Source organism: Mustela erminea, chromosome 4 (assembly GCF_009829155.1).
Source record: "Mustela erminea isolate mMusErm1 chromosome 4, mMusErm1.Pri, whole genome shotgun sequence".
In the NCBI taxonomy this organism is placed as follows: Eukaryota; Metazoa; Chordata; class Mammalia; order Carnivora; family Mustelidae; genus Mustela; species Mustela erminea.
Genome location: NC_045617.1, coordinates 53,012,374 through 53,039,755, shown reverse-complemented (window position 1 = coordinate 53,039,755; position 27,382 = coordinate 53,012,374). Strand labels below are relative to the sequence as shown.

The 27,382-nt window shown below is 35.9% G+C and overlaps 1 protein-coding gene across 3 annotated transcripts in view; it reads right to left on the bottom strand.

Annotated features, from left to right (window-relative positions):
• The window catches only part of FILIP1 (filamin A interacting protein 1), a 273,938-nt gene that overhangs the window by 157,344 nt on the left and 89,212 nt on the right, over positions 1-27,382 (bottom strand). The gene's annotated exons all lie outside the window — the stretch shown is intronic.

Below are 27,382 nucleotides of genomic sequence, written 5' to 3'. Positions count from 1 at the left end.
ATGCTTCCATGACATTTTTTAATCTATGTTTTATGAATTAAAACTATGGAAAACTATCATGACGTCTAAATATTTAAAAGGAAATATTATGCTTCACAGAGGTCATTCTGGCATAGATGTTGGAGTGTTCCATGTCTGCCCTTAAGAATGTAAGAATCTTATCCTTGATGTCATCTTTTTAAGATTATAAAACCCCACAACTCTGATTAATTTTAGTTTTTATGAATTCTGGCCTGGTACTCAAATACTTATGTTTAGTTATTTCATTCTTTTAAATAAACAGCAAAATTTTCTTTCCTATAACTTAAAAAGAAAATTTTTATGCTGCAATGATAAATAAAATACATGTAAAACACAGTAATTTGGGGTTTACTGCTGAAAATATTATGGGACCAAGAGAAAAGAAAAATACCAACATATAACCTAATGCATTGCTACTAACAAAAAAGCAAAAGTGCTTTCTGCAAAATCACAGAAAATCCTTGTACACTAAACATCTATGCCTGCAGGGAAACCTATCTTTCTTAGAATCGAAATTAATGCCTAAACTTTTTGTGAATATTACCAAAACAGAAATTATGGACAGGTCTTCCCCTAGCTCATGCTAAGCACAAAATGATGACATTTTTGTTCCACCTCACAGTCAGCCATTCACACCTTCTGATATACACAAATTTACTGTTCGTTAATAGGGAATATATTTGCCTACCTATCAAAAACACTATTTCCATCCCAGATTGTTTTCCCAAATCTGTGCTCATATATCCAACAGCCTACTCAACTTCTTTAACATACACCCTAAAGGCAACTTGTCCAAAACTCAATTCCTGGTCTCTCCCTTAAACTGCCACTCCTCTGCCATCCCAAGTCTCCCTTACTGGCAATTCTATTTTCTAGCTGCTAGCTGAAAACTTTGGAATCATACCTGACTACTCCCTTTCTCCAACATCTACATCTGACCCATCCAGAAATCTTATTGTTGTTCCTTACAAAATATGAAGGATCTGACAACTTTTCACCACTACCACCCCCGACCTAGCCACCATCTTCCACCTGGATTTTGTAACAATACCCAAGTGGTCTTCTTGCTTCTGTCCTTGTCCTACTATAATGTCTTCTTAACGCACACTAGACTTAGCCTTTTGAAACTTAAGTCAGATCATGTTCTTTCTCTCCAAAGTCACTCAGAATAAAAGTCAAAATTCTTACAATGGTCTACAAGACCCTACTTGAGCTGTTAATCTGTCACCTCCCAGACCTCTTCTCCAGCTACCCTCCTTGCTCACTCTGCTCCAGCCACACACATCTTGCTATTCCTTGAACATGACACTCATGTTCTCAACGTAGGTCCATGCCCTGGCTGTTTTATCTGCCAAGAATGCTCTTTGCCCGGATGCTTACATGGTTTTACTCCCTTTCAAGTCTTTACTCACATATCACCTTCTGACCACCCTATTTAAAATGTACCCTGATCACTCTACTTACCATTAGAATCCTCATTTCTCTACCTACACACAGCATTCCCAATTCCTCTTACTCTGCTTCACATTTTGTTTTTTATAACACTTATCACTTTAAGACGTGATTTTTTTTTACTTGTTTATGCTTATTATTTATAATAAATATCCCCCTACTCCTGGCATGTAAGCTCCACAAGGGAAGTGATATTGTTTGGTGTACTCATATATCCCAAGAACTTGAAATACTACCCAGCACTTGGTAGGCACTTGATAAATATCCATTGAATTAATGAATGGGTAAATGAATTCAGTACTTTATCAAATAGTGGGAATTCACTGCTGGCATGCATATATATATATATATATATATATATGCCCATTTATACAGCCATTTATCAATAATTTTATCAGTAACTGAATACCTATTCTGTACTCAATGTGGATCCATACTCTATTGTTCCACTAGACAATCTGGCAATTAAAATCTGGCATCACATTTGATGTACTAATCTACAGAGATAAAACAATTAGGACAGAAAAGACATAAATTAAGAGATAAACTTGTTCAGCGCTGTCTGAAATAGTTTATATCTGTGCTGTCTGGTACAGTAATCAGTAGTTACATGAAGTGTTGAGCACTTGAAATGCAACAAGTACTATTTAAGAACTGAATTTTTGTTTTATTTTATGTTAATTTAAATGTCCAGTAGTCACATGTGGCTAGTGGGTACTATGCTGAACTACACAGCTCTAGTTCATCCCTCAGCTTCTAAGACTTTCCCTAATATATCCAAAGCAGGTTGTTAACCACACGACTTTTTTCTTCTTAAAAATTAACTTAGTTTTTTTTTATTAACTAGTCTATCTGTGGCTTATGAATGTGTCCTCTTTCACAATTACTATTATTTGGTAAGCTAAGGTAAACCTTTATATTATAACAACCAATTTGCAAAAAAACCTTCAGGGGTCACCTGGGTAGCTTAGTGGCTTAGTTGGTTAAGTGTCTAACTTGGTTTCAGCTCAGGTCAGAATCTCATGGTCGTGAGATGGAGCTTGCATGGGGCTCTGCACTGAGTGTGGAGTCTGCATGAGATTTCCTCTCTTTCCCTCTCCCTCCCTCCTGCCCCTCTTCCTGCTGGCACTCTCTCTCTCTCAAATAAATAAATTAATTAAATCTCTTTTAAAAAAAACCCTTCAGAATATATCCTCTAAATCCAAGATCACGTTTTGCCTACTTCTCTACATGCATAACATAATTTCTGTTACTTTTTAAACTTAATTTTATGGCTCTATTAAGTAAATAATTTGATGAGTGCTGACATAAATATATATTCATGGAACTATCACCATACCTAATGTAATTTAAAGCTCAAATGACCAGAGCCACTGCTGACCCATAGGACATCACTATGCAAATTAGGGGGAAAAGGAACTTCCCACCCAGTAGAAGCTTTCCTCTGCAAGGACACACAGTATAGTAAACAGTAAGTTCAGGGGTACCTGGGTGGCTCAGTGGGTTAAACCTCTGCCTTCAGCTCAGGCCATGATCCCAGGGTCCTGGGATCAAGCCCCACATAGGGCTCTCTGCTCAGCAGGAAGCCTGCTTCCCCCCACCCTCTGCCTGCCTTTCTGCCTACTTGTGATCTCTGTCTGTCAAATAAATAAAATCTTTAAAAATAAAATTAAATTAAATTTTAAAAAAAAGTAAACAGTAAGTTCAATTTCAGCTCCACCTATTCCTTCAATGGTGCCTTCATATGGTGAAGAATATATATGATCATAAATGGCAGTCCTGAAAACTGGTCAGTTAAATTCATTTTTAAAACATATTCTTTGGGTTTCAAATATTACAGTCTGGTTTCAATTTCAAGGTGGTAGACTAGAAATAGATTGTAGTCTCCTCTTCCTACTGCATAACCTAAAATTTTAGAAAGGATTTTTTAATCCATATAACTAGAAAATAATATCAGCCTTGGGAGGACCATAAACTTTGAGAAAACACCAGAAGATAAAAAGAAGATGGGATCAAAAGGAAGATTTAAAACTACAGCTCAGGGAAGCCTGGGCTGTCCATATGACTCTTGATTTCAGCTCAGGTCTTGATCTCAGGGTAGTGAGTTCAAGACCCACACTGAGACCGACATTATTGAATGAATGAATGAATGAATGAATGAATGAATAAATAAATAAATAAATAAAATAAAGTGAAATAAAATCACAGCTCAAAACAAGAATAAGAGAATGCTGCCAAAAATGTTAGGAATGGATACCAAGGAAAAGAGAGAGGCTATAGATAACAGATATGTGTTATCCAGCAGCAGGAATAGCCAAGAAGGTGGAACTGAGCACTTGCCCTCTATCAACCTGGGCTACACTTTGAGTCAAAGAACAGCAACATAAGTTGGTTACTTTAGCTGGAAACAATGGCTATTAGAGCTTAGCTCAAGGAAACACATGAACATCCTGAATCTCCAGATTGCTGGAGCTACCCAACAGGAATGAAGCATCCACTCACTCACCAGAAGCTAGCTTCCAAAGCACCCTGTCAGTGTCAGCTAGCTCTATACCTCCCACATGCTCTTGACAACAAACTGAAATGCAAGTTCCAGCAGCATATCTTGCCCCTGTCTCTAAGAAGCTGCAGGAATGCAGAGAACAGATGGCCAAACAAGAAGATCAGCTACAAGAACATTCAGTTAGGAATCACTAAGCCCTGGAGAAAGGCCAATAATATTAAAAAGATATAAAACAGAGTTCTTTGCCTTTAAAAAGTCAAGAACTTACACATAGGAACCAAAATTAATAAGAAAGTTAAGACTTTAGAGCAACTATAATCCCTATCTATACAGTAATTTAAGGAATATTAAATCTGTAAAAATATCAGAAAGTACAGCTATTAAAATTTTGATCACTGAAATCTAATACTCACTAAGTGGTTCAAATAACAGAACAGTCAAAGAATATTACTGAACTGGAATATTAAGCCAAAAAATTCTTCTAAAATGCAATTAAAAGTGATGAAGGGATGTAAAGTATAAAATAAAAGTTAGGAATCATGTAAAATAGACTCAAATATTTAATCACCAATATATTAAAGTGCCTAAAGATATGCTGGGGTAAGGAAGGAAAGAGATATTAGGGGTATGTTGTGATAGATGTATTATGACATGAGTCACACTTTAAGGACTAATCAAGTGCTGAGCAAGATAAATTTTTAAAACCCACACTTAGATATTATATTAATGTTTCAGAAGACCAAGAACAAAGGAAACAAACCAAAAATTTGGGAGAAATAAAAACAATAGTCTACAGAGAATCTCCTTAATAAAGCACGAAAGAAATAAAAGAGCAAGGAAAAAATGTTAAACCCATAATTTTATACCCAGCAAAACTATCATTCAAGATGAAACCGAAACATGAAGGAATGAGTAAGTTTGCCAATTATAATAACTCCTTGAAATAATTATGCCATCCAAAATAAAACAAAATATGTTTTGAAGTTCTGAGAAGCAATGGTGAAAAAGAAATTCATTAAATTATAGTACTAGTTCTATTTAAGTGTTGATTTTTTATAATGACAGTACTTTTTAAAATAACAATGTAGAACTAAAAGTCCAGATAAATTCAACACGGAAGGAAATGGTAATCCTTCAAGTAAAATCAAAACATATAGAAATTTTGTTTTGTTCAATGAATGTAGAAAGATACTAACTCTGGATACTAATAGAAAATACATTTTAGCTGCATGTGTTAAAAACCAAATAGTAATTACTGGAAAAACACAAATACAATTTATATTTTTACACCATCAGAAAAAAAAATAATGGAAGAAAATTAAATCAATCCAACAACAGCAGAAAAAACTTGAAATAGTATTCAAATTTATAACCTCCCTACCCAAATTACCAGGCCCACAATATTTCATAGGCAACTCTTACCAGTGCTTTTTTAAAACTAAAAATGCATATTTTAAACAAACAACAATGGGAAAAATATGAGAAGACACCAGGCCACTTAGGTATGTGTTATAAGCTTTTTGAAAATTCAGAAGAAGACTATATAAGGAAAGAAATTTATAAGCCAATCTCACAAGCATCAAAGCAAAAACATTAAATTAAATAAATTCAGCAATCTATTTAAAAAATAATGTATTATGATCAGGCAAGGTTTATTCAGGGAGGCAAAGATAAATTTTTTCTAATAGTGAACAACCAGTATTATTCACTAACATAATTCATATGGTTCAGGAAAAAATAATTTAAATGATATCCCAAAAACTCAATTGTAGACATATATATGTGAGTGTGTATGTGAGAGTGTATGTGTGTTTGTGTGTGTACGAAAGCTAAGAAAAGAAAGAAACTTCCTTCATTTGTTAAAAGGTATCTACCCCTCCAAAATACAGCAAACACAGCTGTAAAAGGTATCTACCCCTCCAAAATACAGCAAATTAGAAATATTGTGTTTAAGGTCAGGAACAAAACAAGAATGCCACTGCTACTATTTAACATCAGGCTGGATATCCTAGCCAATGGAGCTAAATAAGTAAAACCATATTAAGTGGTATAGGGATTGGAAAATAAGAGACAAACTATTATTAGTGTCAGAAAACATGATAATCTACTTAGAAAATTAAACAGAACCGAATGAAAAACTATTACCACTAAGAAGAAAGTTCAGTAAGATGGTAAGATGCAAATTCAGCATAAAAAGTCAACAACTTTGCCATACATTGACCTCTGTGGTTTTTTAAAAAGTAACTGGGTGGGAGGGATGGTGCTTGGGTGGCTCAGTAGGTTGAGCATCCAATTCTTGATTTTGGCTCAAGTCATGATCTCAGGGCTCTGCATTCAGAGGGGAGTCCTTTGGGGATTCTCTCTCTCCCTCTGTCCCTCCCCCTGCTCACTCTCTGTCTCTAGAATAAATAAATAAATCTTTTTAAAAAGAAAAGTAACTAGGGAGAAAATCACATTCCCAACAGTAACAGGTATTAAATTATAAAGTCCCTAGTAATAAAATTAATAGAAATAAAGCCTCTATGGAAAAAAATTTAAAAATTTAACAGAAACATAAGGCGGCCTGAATAAAGGAAAAAATATACCACATTCATAGGTGAAAACCTTAAAATTTTTTAAAATATAAATTCTTTTTCAAATTAACATCCTGGGGGTGCCTGGGTGGCTCAGTGGGTTAAAGCCTCTGCCTTTGGCTCGGGCCATGATTCCAGGGTCCTGGGATGGAGCCCCACATCGGGCTCTCTGCTCAGCAGGGAGTCTGCTTCCTCCTCTCTCTCTCTCTCTGCCTGCCTCTCTGCCTACTTGTGATCTGTATCTGTCAAATAAATAAATAAAATCTTTTTAAAAAATTAATGTCCTGTTATTTATAACAATGAAAACTTGAAAACAGCCTAAATATTCATAAAACAAGAATAGCTAAATAAATAATTATGCCCTTTCTATGGAAGACCATGCTGCAATTTTCTAGAATGAAGTGAACTTCCATTCACTAACATGAAAAACTGTCTAAGCCGTATTGTCAAGGAAAATGACAGATATACTACTTACATTAAAATATATATACCAACAGAGATATCTTTTCTATCCCTGTGGAGAAAGGTCTGGAAGCATATTACACATTGTTAATGGTGACCATTTCTAAAAGAAAAGACTAAGGCAGAGACACTGGAGATGGGACTAATCAAAGAGTACTTCACTTTAACCTGTTAAAATCTCATTTTTTAATAAGAAGAATCTAGGGGCACCTGGGTGGCTCAGTGGGTTAAGCCTCTGCCTTCAGCTCAGGTCATGATTCCAGGATCCTGGGATTGAGCCCCACATCAAGCTCTCTGCTCAGCAGGGAGCCTGCTTCCTCCTCTCTCTCTGCCTGCCTCTCTGCCTACCTATGATCTCTGTCAAATAAATAAATAAAATCTTAAAAAAAAAAAAAGAAGAAGAATCTATTACTGAGGTGATATTAATTTTTCTTATGTGAAAATTATTTTTTAATGTATGTCTACATATGGAAAGTAAGTGATCAAGTTATAACCAAGCATTGCAAGCAAAGTTGCTTTAAACTAGTGAAATCAGTGAAACAACAGACTTAATATAATTTAGGACATTTCTTCCTTTATTTAAGCTATTAATTCCTTTCCTTCATAGTACTAGGGAATCAAAAGAAACTTCACATTATACCATATCCTTTACCCTCTGGTCTTAAAAAAATAAAAGGTAATCTTGGGTGGACCTATATTTTTTGTGGCTGTTTTTTGGGTGAAGTTTTTGGGTGTTATTTGCGTGAAGTTTGAGTTACCCATCCAGGATGCTGAGACATAAATGCTCTGTAATATTTAAAATGGTTGCTCTGGAAACAAGAGTCAACCTCCTTAATGCAATTATCACCATCAGAATGTTAATTTAACAGAATGGTCTTTCTCAAGTCTTAGTTCAATATCCATTGTAAGAAAAGTTTTATAATTAAGAATTATCCATTTTTTAGAATTTTGATTCCCACATTGACTGTTTTGTGATAGAGTGTTGAAGGACGAATTGAATCAGGCTTTTAGTGTGAAATGTAAAACTGTGAAGGTCAAACATATAAACATTTATTTCTTGATAACCACAAGTGGCCTGTGATTAAGACAGAACCTGATAATTTAAGGAAAAATTAACTTGTCTAAAGTGAGAACAGAGAATAATTCATGAATGTACTAATTTTTCTTTCTCCTTCCCTGTTAGTCTACATTGGTCTTAAGCTATGACATGTACAAACCAGTGGGAAAACATTAACTATGGTTAATGGACTGAATGGATTTATTTAAGAAGCAATATTTAAAGAACTAAAAGCATCAAATTATCTCCACAACACATATATTGGTCACAGAGACATACTAAAAAGTACATCATAAATCTTACTTCTTCCCAAAACCCCATCTCAAGTCCCAGAGAGATGGAAAGAAACAGCACATTCCAAATCTCAAAGTCTCTTAACCATATTTTTACCTTTCTTTTATCATTACTGCTTTTAACATTTTTCCACTTTTCTAATTAAAGTCTATACTCTAGAGGGAAGGCTGTCAGTAGAGTCAGGATATGAAATCAGTTCAAACCTCCTCAACTGGGGAAGACAAGGTGTGTTTTTATTACTTCAGAGAAAATCCCGAGGAGGGATAATATCTACATTTGCTTTGCTACCCCCCACAGTGCCTATTTATGATACAGTAACATTGCAGGCCCTTAAAAATAATGTGTCAAATAAATGAATAAGGAAAGCAAGATCCAAACGAAAATGACTAACTATCCAATGAGGTTTTAAGAAAAGACACTTCTTTATCAGCAGTGGAGAAGTAGTAAGTAGAAAATTGATTTTTAAAATTAAAACAGAAACACTGAGTTCATTATACAACATTCAAAGGAAAATAATAGAGGCTCTTTTGAAAGCTGTTTCCATTTATAACAAACAAAAGTCAAATATATAGGTAGAAGTTGAATCTTCAGGGCTTTCCCTGCTTTAATACAACAGCTTCTTGGAGAAATTTTAATCACCACACAGGCTTCCGAATGTGAAGGGGATTTAAATTTGGAAAGATCTTAAGGAGGAGCAAAGGATTTATAGTCATTAATTTCCTTTATGTTAAGAATACAGAAATTGAAGAGCTTGAAGACTGTTGTCCAGAGCAGGACCCCGAGAAGTTTTCCCAGTGACTGTACCAAATTTCCTGGTCTTTGACTCCTCTAAGGGTCTTCAGCTCTTTGGGGGCCACTTAACATGCTTCCATTTGCTATCTCTAAAGGTGTTTAATACCCTCTTGCTTTCACTCCCTTCCCTTAGGAATAATTACAAAATAGAAAAATATTGGGATAGTTGTAGACAAAACAAAAAGGAAAACACAGCCTAAGACTGAACTTGGCAATGTGCTATTTCTTCTAATCTATGTTTTGGAGTCTTAGAGGAGTATCTGCATTTGCACAGGTATGATTGGTGACATTCTGGTGTTTACTGCAAGATCAGGTGAATGGTGGGTCGATTTTCCAGGTTCAGCACCGCCCAACCAGCCCAAGGCCAAGCCTGCCTGAGATATATTTCTGCAGTCACTGTATTTATAACAATACTGGTTTGTATTTAAGATTACATAATGCTACATAGGAAGTAAAAAACATATATACCATCTTGGAGAATATATCTGTTCTTCTAAGTTTATTAAAATACTAAGAGCTATTCCTAGCTTTTTAAAAACAACAGTATGCTCTTAGAACATTTTCTTACCAGCTTCATTACTTAGTAAAGAAGAATTTCATCTGATTTATTTACTGAGCATTTGGAATACTAAACATACTTATATTTACATCTAGGTTTTATCTCAAAAAATATTAATGTTGAAATACTATGGACACTGCAAGGAAGCTTACCAATTTGGTACTGGAAGAATTGCTTGGGTTTGTAGTTAATTTTAATAAAGTGCTTTTTTCCACTAAAATCAAAACAAAATTATTTTTTCTTGGCAAAATATATTTCTGACTGAGTATTTTTGACCATGATAACAAGGAAATCTTATATGACCTCTATATTTGTCAAAATTTGGAGAAATGGCTTATCATTTCTACAGTCAACAGAAAAATGAGCATCCTGGACTTGGGGAATGGTAAAAAATGCTTTTGAAAAAAACCCAAATATGTTACAATTAACCAAATTTACCACGTGAGAGAAAAATCCACCTGGTTGTTATGGTAATGTTCAAGTGGTGACATATATATTCTGCAATTGTTAAGGGGCACTTGACACAATTTTGTTTACGAAATGAAAAAGCTATGGAGGAGAAAAGAACTCCTCAAAGTAGGACAGTTCTGGTCAGAGCACTAACCATGTTAAGACCATTTACATGAGACAAGCTCACCTTCCCACCGACATAACAGATATCACTTCCATTAATTTCATGAGAATAGTAAGGCAAATGACTAACAAATATAAAAGAGTAGAAAAGTTGATATATGTTACTAAATTCTTTTTCTGTACTTTCTAGAGGTAAGCTTGGTGGGAATCTCTCATATTCTAAAATAGTCAATTCTTAATCACTTGTAGCAAAAGCAGTTGAGTTGAATTAAATCCTGTATTTATTTTTGGGGACATTGAAAACATAGATTACCCAAATACCAGGATTGTGGGGAACACAGAGGAGGTATATCTTTGCCTTCACGAGCCTCCTGTGAGATAGGAATACAAAACAGTAAGTTGAAAATGAGCAAAGAAACAAAAAGGTATAAAACAAAGTACTAAACGGAAAATAATTACTTTCTAAAATGTATAGACCAAATAATAAGTGCCCTTGAGGAACAAAGAGAACAATGGAATTTAAAAGTCCCATTTACTGTGGAGGAAAGTGTAAGGTATCTGCTTCTGTTTTCTTAATAGACTTTGAAAGACAAACAAAGTTTAAAGAGATACAAACACCAAAAAAGTCTTGTCCTGGTGCCTTAAGTCCAGCAAGTCTCCTGTGCTGCCAAGGTCTCACTGGAAATTAAGAACTACATATATTTAGAATTGAAAGAAAATACCACTGTTAGAATGTGGTAGAATATTCTGGTAGGATTTAAAGGAAGATGGAACTCAATTAGAAGAAAAGAAATTGCTTATTCTCTTACTGTTTCTGGAGGATTTGAATACCTGTAAAGGTCAGACCAGTAAAAGAAATGTGCTACCCCAGGAATTCTCAACCAGGGGTAATTTCACCCCTCAGGGAATATATGATAATTCTAAATACGTTTTCAGTGGTCACAGCTTAGAGCAGGAAGGGCTACTCGTATCTAGTGGATGAAGGCTAATGATACATAAGGATAAACAGCCTACAAGGCACAGGACAGGTTCCCACAATAAAAAATTATCCAGCATAAAATGTCAATTATGTTGCAGTTGAGAAACCCTGAGTAAGACCACCAAAGGCAGTAAATGGTGAGACTTTCTACCACAACTCATGCAGCAAAACAGGCTAGATAAATGTCAGAAATGATGTTAAAGTTGCAGAGGATAGAATCATAGGAAAATCAAAATTTAGATTTAAGACTTCTTGTGTCAGTAAAGTTATAAAGTTATATCTGGTATCAAAGAAGACTTTTGGGGACATTAAAAAACAAATGCTTTGCCAAAGCTGCATAACCTAAATCTAAACATGAGGAAACATGAGACAGTCCCAAAATGAGGAGGCATTCTACAAAATAAATGTCCTGTAGTCTTCAAAACTGACAAGGAAGAACCAGGGGAATGCTCCAGGATTAAATAAACTAAAGAGGCACCACTAAATCCAATATGTAATTCAGAAATAAATCCTTTTGCTATAGAAGACATTGCTGGGACAACTGGGAAACTTGAACGAGTCCATAGGATTAGATGGTAGTAATGTATCAATGTTAATCTCCTAAGCTTGATGTTTGTGTCATAGTTATGTAGGAGAATAGCCTTGTTTGTGGCAATACACACTGAAAAATTGGGGATGATAGGACATCAGGTTTGAAACTTACTCTCCAATGGTTCAGGGAAAAAAAAAATACTTCTTACTTTTCCATCAGTTCATGATTGTATCAAATTAAAGAAAAATAAAGAAAATAAATGTTTTTGGAGAAAACTAAACATCTGTACATTTGCTAGCCAAGAAATGATTTATTTAAAAAAATAGCAACATTATGGGGCACCTTAGTGACTCAAGTCAGTTCAGCATCTGACTCTTGATTTCAGCTCAGGTCATGATCTTAGGGTCATGTGTTTTAGTCCCATGTCAGGTTCCACACTCAATGGGGCATCTGCTTGAGATTCTCTCTCTCTTCCTCTGCACCTCCCCCCTCATGTGCATGCTCTCTCTCTCTCAAATAAATAAATCTCTTTTATTAATTAAAAAATAAAAATATAGCAACATTATGGTTTTATTTGGGACAATGTATAACAATCTCTACCAAATCTATATGATAACCTTTTAAATCTTTTATTGAAGAAGGTGGGCTATACATATATACATACATACAATTTTGGCATTGTGACCTCCAGAGAATATCTTATTGAATTTTGAATTTAGATAAAATATTCCTTATCTATTTGGCCATATAAACTAAGCCATTAAGCCATTTTAAAATGACCCACTCTTTCTTATTCAATATGATATTATTAATTTGCCATTCAGTTTAACTGGGCTGTTAAGTAGAAAAATACATAGACAATTGCTCCTGTAGTTAGGTCCATATCATACACAGCATAGCAGGTTATATGTAGACTTTAGTTTGGTTTGAACCAAATTAAACAAATAAATCAACCACTCTTAGTGAGGACACTAAGTTGGGTTTAAAAAAAGTAATTTCACACCATCATTATATAGAATCTTTTCGAGAATATTTTAGAAAATTGTATTCAATCCATTCCACATACATATTTTAAACCTACAATTTATAATGCTCCTTTAAATACAGCACTTAGGAAGATTTTCTGGAATTTAACTGAGGTTTTTATGTAACCAAGATTCTGACCTTTTCTGTGTTAATTAAACACCCCTTATAATCATGGTACTCACACCAGGTTTCTCCAATCTCTTAATGTAATAGACACTACTCCCCCTTAAGATAGAAAATTCCAGAATAGAAAAACAAACAAAACACTGAGAAGAGGGTCACGTGGCTGGCTCAGTCTCTAGAACATGTGAATCTTGATCTCAGTGTCATGAGCTCAAGCCACATGTTGGGTATGGGCCTATTTTAAAAAAACAAAACAAAACAAAACAAAACAACAAAAAACAAAACAAAAAAAAACTTGAGAAGATTTAGTCAAGTCAGACCATCTTCCAGTTCCCAAGCATCTACTCTGACTGCCATATTGATGGTAATTTGTACTTCAAATTCTGTTTTGTTGTACAACAATCTAGAAGAAATGGCAGGTCCCTCCCTCAAGGTGTATATTTCTTGGAGAATCATCCACTTGGTTTCCCAGTACATACAAAAGTTACATTTACACTACCTGTAGTCTATTAAGTGTACAATAGCATTATGTCGAAAAAAAAGTACATTTCTTAATTTAAAATATTTTGTTGCTACAAAAATACTAACCATCATCTGAGATTTTAGCAAGTCATTATCCCTGATCACAGATCACCATAACAAATACACTAAAAATGAAAAAGTTTGACATATTGTGAGAATTACCAAATGTGACATAAAGGCATGAAGTAAGCAGATGCTGTTGAGGAAAATGGTGCCAATAGACAACACAGGGTTACCACAAACCTTCAATTTGTAAAAAAAATAAATAAATAAAATAAAAATTTTTTAAATTGCAGTATCTGTGAAAAGCAATAAAACGAGCAAAATGAAGTGCAATAAACATATGCCTTTAACATTTGGTCTCACTCCTCTTTATCTGTGGGTCTGAGAGAAATAAAAGGGAACTCATTCACTTAAGCCCTGTGTATGAAGGAGTGCCTGGAAGGACAACCAAAATGATAAGCACCACAGCTCATCTTAGCGCATCTTGCATGACCAAACGGCAAAAGATGATCTAAATAATCAGCTTGGTTTAAAAGGGTTAGTGCCTGCCTTCATTCTACATAACCTTTCAGGAGTAACTTCTTCCAAAAAAAGAGTTCCCAGAAGAAAGAACAAGAATGCCAGCACACAAGGTCTTGGGTGAGATTGCACTTACATACGGTTCCCTACCCATTCACAAAATGTCCCTGCTTTCACACCAGTGGGAAGCAGCTCGGCATTGTTCACAGGATGTACCACCCTCCCAAGATCCCTCAGAGGATTCATGCACACCACACACCACTCTGTAACAGCCTCCCTCCATCTCCTGGAATGACAGGCAGAATTGATGAGTAGTAAGTTGCTGAGGTTCTGAAAAGCCCGGCAGGGCAGGTGCCAGGGGCTGGATGAGGCAGAGAAAGCCTGAGCTCTTATACAACAGTTATCCTGGGAAATAACCCAAGATGGGTCATGTTCTAAATTCCAGGAAGATATGCTGCACAATACCATGCTTGTCTGTGAATTCATATACCTGAATTAATAAGCTACATGACCTTGAGAAAGTCGGACTTTCTGGGTCCCAGTTTCCTCATCTCTCATAAAGATATGGTCAAAGGCAAAGAATTCCTTGCTCCTTTCCCTCATTTCATCCACCTGCTACTTGGTCCTCAGCCTCACAATCCAGTCATATGTGTGTCAATTTTGGTTATCAGTTTAGGTTTTGATAATAACATTACTCAGGAAATACATTGCCATCAAGAGGTACTTGGCAGTTCAATGTTAGGCAAAATGGACAATGCAGACTTGTTTAAAAAACTCTTAATGAAGCAAGATCTCGTCTAGGAAATCCAATCAAGCTACTGAGGAAGAAGTATGCGCACTTTTTTTTTTTTTTTTTAAAATAGGGGCTTCCAGGTCTGCCAGACTTTTAGAAGTCAATAGACAATATCTGAGAACAATAGGAGGAAGAGAAACAATGCATTCTCAAAGCATCACATGTGTTTTGACTCTTCTATTTTTCAAAATGGACGTGACCTTTTTTTTTTTTTTTTCCTGATTATAAGGATTTTTACCACATATTGTCTAAGTGCTTTTCAGGAAGCTTGCTCTCTTGATTTTCCCATCAGCAGCATATAGCATCCATTTCCTCACATCCTCCCCATACTGGGTATTGAATTCTTTAGAGTCCTTGTTGGTGGAAACAATACTACTTCCTTTTAATTTGAATTTGTAATTATCAGTGAGGTTAAATAGCTTTTCACACATTTATTATAGATCATTTATCTATGTCATTTGCTCCCTTTTCTGTTGTTGTATCTCTTTTGTTCATTTAAAAGAGCTCTTTATATTAAGGATATTAGTCCTTGACTATTTTTGTCAAAAGTATTTTTGTCTAGCTTGCTGTTTGTACTTGGCTCATGAAATTGGGTTTTTCTGTGTAAAATTTTTCAGTTTTTATAGTCAAATATTGTAGTCTTGTTTTACTGCTTTTTTGTCTTGTTCAAGATCTCCCCCTCCCCACCATCTACCTGTTATCTATCCTATATTCAACTGTTTCAGTTTCATTTTCTTACACTTACATTTTTGGTGCATCTAGTATATATTTTCATATAAGGTATGATGTAGAGATTTAATTTCTTTTTTCCCCCAGCTATTTCAACTTATGTTGAAACATCCATATTTTTTCTTCTGATTTGAAATGCCTCTCCTTCCCAACCCTCTTATATGCAGGTATCTATTTTTCTGGTCTTTCTGTTGTTTTCCCTTGATCTCCTCCTTGGATATGAACTGATTCTGACACCACCACCAAAGTGTTTTAATGAATGTGGTTTCAAAATTTATTTTAATATGTGGTAAGGCAGTCCTCCCAGCTTGCACTTCAAAAAATCCTGGCTATTCACTCGGGTTTTTTCCTCCAGCAGCAGTAGGCACTTGCAGTGAAGTGTTGAATATATGTAGGTATTTTTCAAAGTACACAAACTTGTGAAAGCCCTAAAGCAAATAATTGTATAAGAAGTAGTCATCCCCCACTTCAGACACACTAAGAGTGGTCACTGTTCCGAAAGAAAACTCAGAGTCTGGGTGGTGGTGAGGGTCAAGAATTTTCTAGCCCACAAGGTGAGTATTTGGCTGGTTCATTGTGGCCACTACAGATTTAAATATGATGAAAATATATGTACATAGTGCATTCTCTTCATTGCATTATTCTTTTAAAAAGCATTAAAATTATCATGTAAGTGGAAAGTATATAATTCAGAAGTTGCCCACCATTTGTAAAGCTGTATGGACTCGTTGAGACAAATCAGATATTTGAAACTTTTAATCACATTCATTTCTGCTGCATTCCCTTAGACTTTGTCAGTCCCTCTTGTTTTTAGCCTCAACAGTCCCTCTTTCCCAAAGCAAGAGTCACTTCATCCCACCTGTAATCACTAAACCAATCACTGACTACCCAAAACCAGGAGGGTTCTCCCACAATTTACTCACTAGTCATTTACTCACTAGTCACATGGCATGGAAATTGCCATTGTTTTTGCCTGTAGCACCTATTAGAAAGTAGAGATAATATAATATTCACTATTGTATCCCAATCCTTAGCTCAGTGCTGACATATATAAATCACTCTACAATCAGTTCCTTTCATACAGCCCAAATCCTCTTAAATTCTCACATAATACTAGTGTTAATACTGTGGAAGTCCAAATCTTATGAAAGTGTCTGGGAACAGAAATTAAAGTAATCCAGACATAAATCAAGTTGTAGGACTTTAAATATGTATTCATATCATGTGGAAAAACAAGAGCCCTGTTTTTTTCTTCTAATCTCTCTCTCTCATTCTCAAAAAAGACAAAATTCTTCACTTTCTGAGAAACTACAAGTCACTTTCATCTGGTTTTCTCCCTTGTCCGCTCTTCTGTTTGAGCTCAGCATTTCACGTGTTCATTTTGGTGAGATTCCATCGTAATACATCACCAGGAACACATGTGTTCCACTGGGACTTTATTCCCTGGAAGATGTGAATGGTGATGTAAATAACAGCATCATTGGAATTTGGGAGAAGTGATGCAGGGAAGAAACCTATGGTGAAATTAAGACAATGTCAAGCAACTATAATCAATATTTCCTTTTGGAATAATGTGGGTAATATTGAGGCCGATAGGGAACTTCAGTGGTATTCATCAGCTGGAGCTGTCAGCAGACACATTTATTAAATGGCAGCTGTTGCTTTACCACTTGCAGGGGAGTGGAGCAATCCTAACTCCAAAATAGATTTCTGAGGATGAGAACATTTCCAGCTAATAAACCATAATAAGAGCCTGTGTATGGTTTTTTCATAAGTATTATAGTACATGAGTGAAAAGATGAGGGGCAAATATTTGCAATTAGACTTGTGACAACAGTTGTCTTATAACACTGTATTTATTTATTTTTTTAAAGGTAATCACTATGCCGAATGTCGGGCTCAAACTCACAACCCCTAGATAAAAAATCACATGCTCTACCAACTGAACCAGTCAGGTGCCCCAATATGCCACTACCTTAAAGTAAGTGCTTTAGTCTGTTATTGGAAATACATCTATATCATGCTAATCATAGCTAGAGTCCAGCTTCCACTCATTTAGCTATATGTTGGTTATTCTCTGATACTCTAATGGACATTGTAAATGTTTGTTGATTTTTAATTTGTATTCTTATAATAGCAATATGTGACAAATAAGGTTTAAAAGAATACAGAAAAGCAGACAGATAATCACCCATGGTTACTGATTGTTATTCCCATGTTTATAAAAAAAATTATGTTCAATCCAATCAATGGAAACTTGTCAGTGATGTTTACTTTCTCAATTCCAAGACATTTATTTTTTTAAGTCCACATTTAATGGATTCAATTTAGCAAACACTTTTTGAGGACTTATTTTGTGCAATGTGATTCTAAAAATCATCCTAAGTCACATCTAACCTAGTTGTCATGTTAATTTTTTTAAATTTACTTATAAATATTAATCAAAATAATTATAATCTCTCACTTTTTGTTTAGGTTCTATTGCTTAGAATAATCTGTGTTACAGGATTTGCCATTGGTGATTTCCATCTTGGTAAGGTATGATTTAACCAGACAAATGTATATAGATTTTCCCCTAGGTGTAAAAATATTGCTCTGTAGAATTTCAAACTTATAGGAGCAATCAGAAAACTAATTCTATACAGGCTTCCAAAAACTGTAGACTTAAAAACGTCTGCAGGGTACTTGACCCACTGGCCATGGGACCAGTGAGTCGGGACAGACCAGCTTGTTTCCAGTGCACCTGCTGCTGTAGAAGTAAAGTAATTAATCCCTTCCTGTTGTTGCTGTTATCATGAGAAGTGAAAGGGTGGTATGTAAGTCCACAAAGGGGAATCCCAGGGAAAATAGTGAACCCAGCCAAAGTCACAGGATTAGGGGAAAAGTCAACGGTCTGACCAGGAGACTGGAGTTTTTGGTTAAAATTTCCACTGGGGGAAGAAAAATATGTGTCCCAAAGTAAAGCAGAATATATTATATCAGTCCACAAGGAAATGGAAAGACAGTATGTAGAAACAAAGTTACTGGGGAAATGGAGCACTTTGGAACAGTGTCTAAGAGAACAGTTTGCCTCCACATGACTCACTTGTTGGGAAAACAGAAAAAGCAAGAACCCAATCATTGGCCAAGCAGAAAGCTCATTTAGTTATCAGAACACCAAGGCCAGCTGCCACAAGAACCTTGATGCTGAAACAAGGAAACAGCTACCACTCAAAACCTTATATTCTCAGAATTAGCTCCAGACCAGCAGAACAATGAAGAGATTAAGAGTACATGGATATATGCCTCATGAGGCTGCTAGTGCCTAATACATAGAAACACTCATTAAATATTAGCTACTATATTGTTTGTAATGATCATGTGATAAAAAGAGTAATAGACTGGAATTTGTAACCTCTGCTGAGTGACTTCTTTCTTCATCTTAGTACTATCTTCTTTTAAGTGATGAGGTTATCCTAGATAACTGGTTCACCCCCCTGGATGCACACTGAAATCACATAAAAGCTTCCAAAAACCTAGTCAGGTCAACTTGAATCAGAACCTCTGGGGCACAGCCCCAAGCATTTAAATTTTTAGAGCATCCCTGCTGTTCCTGATGCACAGAGAGTGTTGAGAACCACAAGACTAAATGATCTGATAATTCCAAGTGAACTCAGAGTTCAGTTTCCTGCTGGGTACTTGTGGCTCCAAGACCAAAGCTGTATAATCATCAACCATGTGAGGCTCTGAGGCTCTGAGGCTCTGAGACTCAGAGCCCACATTCCTGCTTGAAATCAGACCAGGTACAGAAGTACAAAAAGAACCAAGAGCTCTGACAGAAAGTTCTTGCACTAATATGATAAATTGTTACTGTCTTCCACTTAAGAGACTGTATCAATTTTGTTGCCAAGCGAGATTTAGAATAACTGAATGAGAAAAAAGAAGGGGGGAGGAACCTTCTAGAAGCCAACAGTCCTTTGTCTCCAGTGGAGATACTAATCCTTTCTCTCCTTTGATACTGCTGTGCCCTTTTACAGAAAGATAAGAAATGACATAAGGGAATTCCTGAGTTTATTTGTTAAAAGGAAATCAGGAGATCATGTGAATGAGGTAGAGGGACTTGATGAAATATAATATATCGCTACTTTTACTTTGGAGTAAATTAACCTATACCACAGAGCAAAAAGTATATTTGTTTCGGGAAGATGTTTAGCATGTCAAGTAAGCAAGCAGTGGTATAAGTCCTATGTATTGACCAGAAATAACTGTTTATGTGTATGTTGGCGGGGGGGAGGAGGGGGGCGGGAAACACGGTGGTGTATGTGTCAAGGTATGTGAATATACTTTTGAAAAGATACTGTTTTTGTAGAATACATTTTTTCCCAAGAGTAGAGATTCATTCTGTTATGTGCTTACTTCACATAAAACATTCACATTCCTAGGATTTTCAATCCTATCACCTGGGGTATTTGATACAATAGAGTATATATGGACACTGGCATAAGAAAAAGCAAAACATTATCTACTCCATCAAAATTTTATTAAAATTGCTTTCCTTTTACTACAAATAATCCAAAAGTTAAAGTCATTCATGTAACTTTTAATTATATCCAAATGATCAGACATTAGCATCATTAATAGTCATTCTTGGTTAATAAAGATAAAATAATTAAATAAAATGTCAAATAAAATAGTCCATGCTATTTATCACAGTAGCAAACCACTGTCTGAAAGTATAAGGTAATTTTCCTTAGACTGTAGCAAGATCTCTGTTTTTTTCTGAAGGAGAAACATGCTGCCAGATTGACAACTCACTACCTAAGCAAAGTTTTGGGAGCCTATGAGACCTCTTACATGGGAAGAGGCCATCTATTCTCTTCTTCATTCCTTCCTCCATCCAATGTACATGCACCACCAAAGACTTCTTCAGGGAACACAGATACCAACACCTGGAATAAGTATTTTGTAGGACTCCCCCTTGAACCCACTTAACAAACTGAATGCTAATGACCAAGGCAGAGATCGGCAGAACATGTTTAATGTTACAACAGAAGGTGGGGTTCTGAGTTGTCAGCAGAGACAACACAAGGAAACCAAACCCCAATGGGATCAAAAGATCTGGCTACAAAAGCAGCCATAATAACTCATAAAAGCAAATGTTCCATGCCACCCTCTCCCAGTGAATCAACTTGGCAATGTAGAAATCAAGAACCATGGGCACCTGGGTGGCTCAGTCACTTAAGCATCTGACTCTGGATTTCAGCTCAGGTCATGATATCAGAGTCGTGAGATTGAGCCTAGCACTGGGCTCTGTGCTGGGCATGGAGCCTGCTTAAGTTCTCTTTCTCTCTCTCCCTCTGCCCCACCCCCTCAAAAAAAGAACCACATTGCCCCATCAATAAATGTGGAAGAATAGTACCCAGACGTGGCTCTTCCTGGATCGCCCAACTCCAGAGGCCACTGAAGCTTCTGTTTCTACTTTGGGATCTGGGAGAAGAAGAGTCTGAGTCCCTGCAGTGTCGCATCCTACAACTTTCACTAAAACATCTCACAGTCATCTATATGGAGGTGTTCCTTGAACAACTGCCTACATTATAAGAAAGTAGTTGAAAATATGGGCTAAGATCAAACCGCCTATGTTTGAATGTCCAACCTACCAGTGGGCATATTACTTCCCATCTACCAACCTCTTTTTTCTCACCCATAGAGCAGAGATAAAGCTAGTACCTCATAGGGTTGTCATGAGAAGTAAGTAAAATCAATAAATAAAATATTTGGCACAATGTCTGGCACAGAATAATCTCCAGTGTATGCTACGTAGTATTATCATCATCTGTAGATACTAAATAAGTATATATAGCTATATATAAGTATATATAGATGATATGTATTATATGCAGCTGTTATCATTATATTATGAATTATATCATCATATAAGAATTGGGATTTAGATGCACAGTCATTGGTAGGAACACCTGGTATGCTGGGCAATGACCTACAAAATGAACAACATACAGAAACTGGAGATACGTGACCCAAAATTGAGGAGCCCCTAAGAACAGTATAAGCAGCTGGCTTCCTTATGCACCCAAACAAACAACAGCCTGTGACCGAAGCAGTTGGTTTGGTGATGTCCAAACCAGAAGATGATATATATCAAGACAACATGTGAAAGTTAAGCTTATGTGTGAGGCCCCTCCCTCACCCAAATACCGGGCTGCCCAAGCATGTATCACTTATTAAACAGTTACTGAAACACAGAGTCTTGAATATCTCCAGTGTCACATTTCAAGACTTACAGAATAATTAGGAAAAATCTGAGCTGGCAAAACTCTTCCTGGCTCACCCTGGCAAGCAGACCATCTTTGTTTTCCAGTAGTGTGTGTTGTCGTCACAGTAACTATGAGGCTCCAAATACAGGCACAGGCCGTCATTTCCTCATGGACTTAGGCTACCACTGAAATAGCATTATGAATGCAGTAATGCCTCTTCCTTTCCTGTTGTGCTGTGGTACCTCAAAGAATCAGGCCCTAAAATGAGTTACTTAAGACATAAGTATATTAAAGAGATATTAAAAAAAATAAAATCTTTTTATCCCTATAACCATATCACCATGATTCGCGCACGCGCATGTGTGTGTGTGTGTATAAAGACCTTATTTTTACAAAGATCTTTTAGATAAACAAGGCAAGTTGGCCGTAATTTGATTGTCTTGGTGATGTCAACAGTCTACTGTTTTTAATTAAATTGTCTTTCAACTTTAAATCTTCAGCAAGTCATATTTTAAAGAATGCATTTGGCCAGCTCTGATGAGTTCATTTCATGGATTTCCTACACCTTTTCCTTACAAAGACAAGTAGCAGACAATTCATTTCTTCAGAGTAAATTGGGAAGATTACAGTCACAACTGTTGCAAAAGAAAAGGAAAAAAAACTGCAAGACTATTTTCAAGGGTGGACCTGTAAGGTCTTTGACCAGTGAAGCAACAATCATGTTCAATCATCTATGTTTTGGTAAAGGAGGTAGGTGACAGAATTGAAGCAAGAAAGCAAAAAGAGAAAAAGCCCTGAACCTTAAGGACTCAAAGTCAGATCACTTGAGATAATTCCTGCATTTGTTTTAAAAATTTTTAGTCTGTCTTTCACAGACCTCAGAAACACATAAATCACCCAATATTATGCACGTTGACACCATTTCCCAAAAAGGAAAAACCACGCCAACCTTCTTTTGACTTTTCAGTGCTGCTGCGGCTTAAGCAAAGCTCTCAGGGACCGGGATACTGGTTAACGTCCTGTTACTTCATTTCTGCTGGGAGTTTCTCAAGTTCTGCAATCAGCTGGTTAGCAGCCAGCTAGAGCTGCTCAATTCATGTTCAACTTTCCTGATTCTAAGTTCTTCCATAACTCCTGCCTTGCCTTTGAAATCAAACTGCCTCAACTATTGCCACAGGGAAAGGGGAATTCTGCCTGTAGCCTTTCCTTTGTCTGATTAGCCAAAAAGAGTAAGAATGACCATTTAAGGAGAATAAGAACACGAGCCAATATATTTTCCTGAGGTTCCTATATTTTTGCCCCAAAGCCTTGATAATGTATTCTATAAGGCCAGGAAAAGTTCTTTTTTTTTTTTCTTTTCTTCCTTCTTTCTTTCTATAGCAAGTTTTTCATTAGAGAATGATAATTCTAAAACCCGTTTTGCCTCACTTATCTCTGAGAAACGTATTCTTTCAATTGGGAAAGATAAAGCAAATGGTCAGGTTGAAGCCATAACTACCCAGCATAACGTTTGTTAGTGCTAAAGCTACTAAGAAACTTCCCTGTTTATAAGACTGTTTCAAATATTTTTCTTAAATTAAATATACAAAATAGTAAGTTCCCCATAATATACACACACATCTTTATGATATAACAGGGGTTTTTTTTGTTTGCCTTGGAATATACTTTCTTGTCATGTTTAAGAAGAATGAAGAGGATTAAGGACAAGGAATAGCAAGAATTCATTTCCATTTGGTAAGGTTGAAGCTAGTGTGAGATGACCTTTTTTGGTCTTTTCATTTTTATCTGTTACTAGGTTGGTAAAACAAAACAAAACATCTAAGGGAAGAAATAAAGAATGATATATTTAATAGTCTATTTTCTATAGAGGAGGAAGTCTCCATTGCCATACATTACTCAGCGTTGTAGGCTATAAAAAAGAGACACCCAAGCATTACATATAAACACACTTTATCTCCAAGTGCAAATATAGAAACCAAAGAACAGTTGATGCTGTGGGTGATTATTTAACCTTTTTCGTAATGATTCTATAAGACAGCAGGCTGCTGAGTGATAAGGGAGGGTTTGAAACATAAATTCCATGCTAAATGATTGGCTGGCGTACAAACTGTGTGTGCTTGCAGTACCCAACAGCAAAGTATGTCCCAAACAAGATTCCACATTTAAACATTATGTTCTTCTGCTTTTCCTATGATCTGTGAACTTGAGTTCACAGACTATCTGTATCTAAGAATTTTGTGTACAACAAAGATCAAAATAAACAGAAAACTGCAGTTAGTGTGTGATGATAAAGCAATAGTATCTTAAATTTACTGAAAATTCTACCAGGCAGCTGAGTTTTATTGACTCATTTAATCTTCAAAAGTACTCTGTGAGGAAGACAGTATTATTATTCTCATTTTACAGATGAGGAAACTGAGGCACAGAGAGTAATTTGCCCAGGGTCACAGTGAGCAGAAATCTGAATCCAGGCCATCTGACTTGCCTATGCTGTAGGCCTTCCTTGCCTCCTCCTTCATAACAATATCCTTGTATTTTCAACTCAGATTTAAGGAAACAAATTTATTGTATTAGCTAATCTTTCTATTGTTATATATGTTAAAAATAATTAATGTATAAACAAATTTATGTTGCAGTCTTTTAGATATCATACTTCTCTCATAAATCTTTCTGCTAAAATAGATCTCAACCTAAGCTTCCCCCTCACTTCCCAAGGTGCTGTTTTCCTAAAACCCATGTGTATGAAAAAATAAAATGAGACAAATAAGTAAAAATGTGGATTTAGCAAGCTCTGTAAAATGCTGTTTCTTAGGGCATGTTTTATGAAAAAATGTTCATTTTCCAAAAAAGAAAAACACAGTCAGCATTATTTTAGAAGGTGCATTTTGCCACCAATTTTCACTTCTAAAAAATAAATTAAAAATATAACTATAGAAAAACCACTGCTAAATGAATATATTGGCTATTTCACAAATTTCACTGTGCAATTCCCATAATGATTGTTGCTAAACACTTTTAGAAGGGTAATTTTAATCTCCTTGGCTATCTTAAAATATAAAGAAAATACCTTTCTTTCAGTAAATCCAAAAAAAATTGCTTCAAAATCGTAATTCGTGTTTTATCTCACACAGTAAGGCAACAGTTTTCAGTGATTAAAAATAAATTTGAAAAATATCTCTATTTTTAAATATCTAGGGAAAAAAGAAAAAAAAAAGATCATAACACATATTTAAATATTTTAATGTTCTGGGACAGATTGTAGTCCATGATGACCCACAGATAGAAGGAGCCATGATTTAAATGAATAGTATGAAAGGTAATTATAAATTTAATCTGGTACCAAAAGATGATAAAAGTGATATGATTTATGGTATTTAGGCAGGTGGATGCAGACACAGGAAAAGCAGGTATATAGCATATATACAATCTTTTTATTTTTTTAAAGATTTTATTTGTTTGAGAGAGAGAGAGAGAAAGCACCAGAGAGGGGAGGGTCAGAGGGAGAAGCAGACTCCCTGCCAAGTGGGGAGCCCGACTGGGCACTTGATCCTGGGACTCCAGGATCATGACCTGAGCTGAAGGAAAGCGTTTAACCAACTGAGCCACCCAGGTGACCCTACAGTCTTTAAAAACAATTCTTTCTAGTTTGTTTTCAAGGTCATCATCTCCACAATCAGGTACATGAGCGTAGTTAGAATTACTTGTAACTTCTCTATGCATGATAAAACTATGAAGACTTGCCTTGATAACTTTTAAGATAAAAAGTTATTAACTACATTTAACAGTTGCTTTTCTTGATTTTATATCTATTTATACTTTCTCTTGTACTCATCATCAGAAAACTAGAGCCTAAAGGGTTAATAGAACATCCACAATGTGCATGGGGATAAAAAGCTCTAAAACCAAGTGGTACTTAGGACAGTGCTTTGCACCTAATTGCTTCATTAAACTGTTCTGAATTTAAAGACAGAAACCTTACCCCAAAGTACCTTAATCCTAATAAAGCACCAAACTGTCTAAAAAGGCATCACTTCGAAAAGGTAAGGTCAGGTAATCATTGTGAAAGTAATAGACACTTATCTGGGCTTTAAAGAGTGGACAAGGGTCTCTATAAGAAAGGGGAGGAAAGGTATTCCAGCCAGGGGGAATGAAACAGGCAGAGGTGTAGCACTGAAATGCATACTGTGCATGTGTTTGGAGAATGGCCCAAATTCTGAAACATCTGAAGCAGAAGGACACTTGTTGTTGAGTAGTGGGAGCCGAAACTGGAAAATTTAAGTACGTGCCAGATGATGGAAGGTTTTCAAAATACCCAGCCTAGGTGTTTGTCACTAACAGGAGCCCCAGAAGATAACTGAAGAGAAGAGAAATTGGCAGAACACTGTTTTAGGACAATTAACCCCATGGTCATGAGCTAGATGATTTGGATGGCAATGAGAGGTGGTAGGGGAGCAGCACTGTTACAATCCGGACGGAGGGTGAAGGGAAGAGGACTTAATGTGGAGGGAGATATGGTGGTGGATTCTAACAACCCTTATGGTGAAGGGGACAGAGTAGATTGCAAAATAACACAGACATGTGAACTTGAGCAAACAAGAGAACAGAATCCACATGGATCATGGAGGGTTTGACTGTACATGTATCGGAGGGAAGCACATGGTCTAACCTGAGCTATTTTTGATTTTCAGGGATGAATTTACAGCCATGAAGACAATGCTATTCAGAAATCAGTTCACCAGGAAACATGGCTTTCACCCAGGGCCAAATGCTATACTCAGTTATCTACACACTGTTCCACTGACTCCCAAAGAAATTACATGCCGAGAACTAATGGCAGACTTTGGCTTTATACATACGTTTGTAAGCCAACAATGTGACCCTTCCTGAGATAAAAACAAAAATAAAAAGCATTTAGTTCTGACTTTTCAAAACTTTTTCAAGACAAAGATACTTCATCTCCGCTAAAGTACCAGGAGTTTCATTCTCTAATACCAACGTTACCAAAGTGCACTTTGCACTATACTTGTATACATTCATTATATATGATTATCTTCATTTACTTCATAAACTAGTCATGCAATCAGAATCAGGAAGCACTGTACATACTGAAATGTATGTACTATTTCCATTTCCTGCACATTCAATATATAAGCTTTAATTAATTTTTCTGAAAATAGAGACATTTACTGAAAGGGTAGATACATTCTTAATTGTCAATGAATCACCTGTTCAAAACTGGTCTTGGGTAAATTCTTTCTTTAAGTTGACAAAATAGACTCAAATAATTCCTTTTAAAATGTACATCTGTATTTTCTCATATATCATCCTTAGATTAGAGTATTCATTCAAATTATCATGTTCACTTAAAGGAATAAACTTACGCAAATCTAGCCCAACTATAGACACCAGGACTCCAGTTATCAGTAAACATATCCTAAAATTCAGCCACAGCTTTTGTCAGAATCAACGTGAAATCAATCACTCTAAGCAATTCTGATAAAATTGCATGGCAACTCATGGAAGGGGAGATAACGTACCAACAGAGAAAAGGAGGATTTCCTTCACACTATCATAAACATGCTCCTATACACATATTTATATAACTTAAGAAAGAAGGTT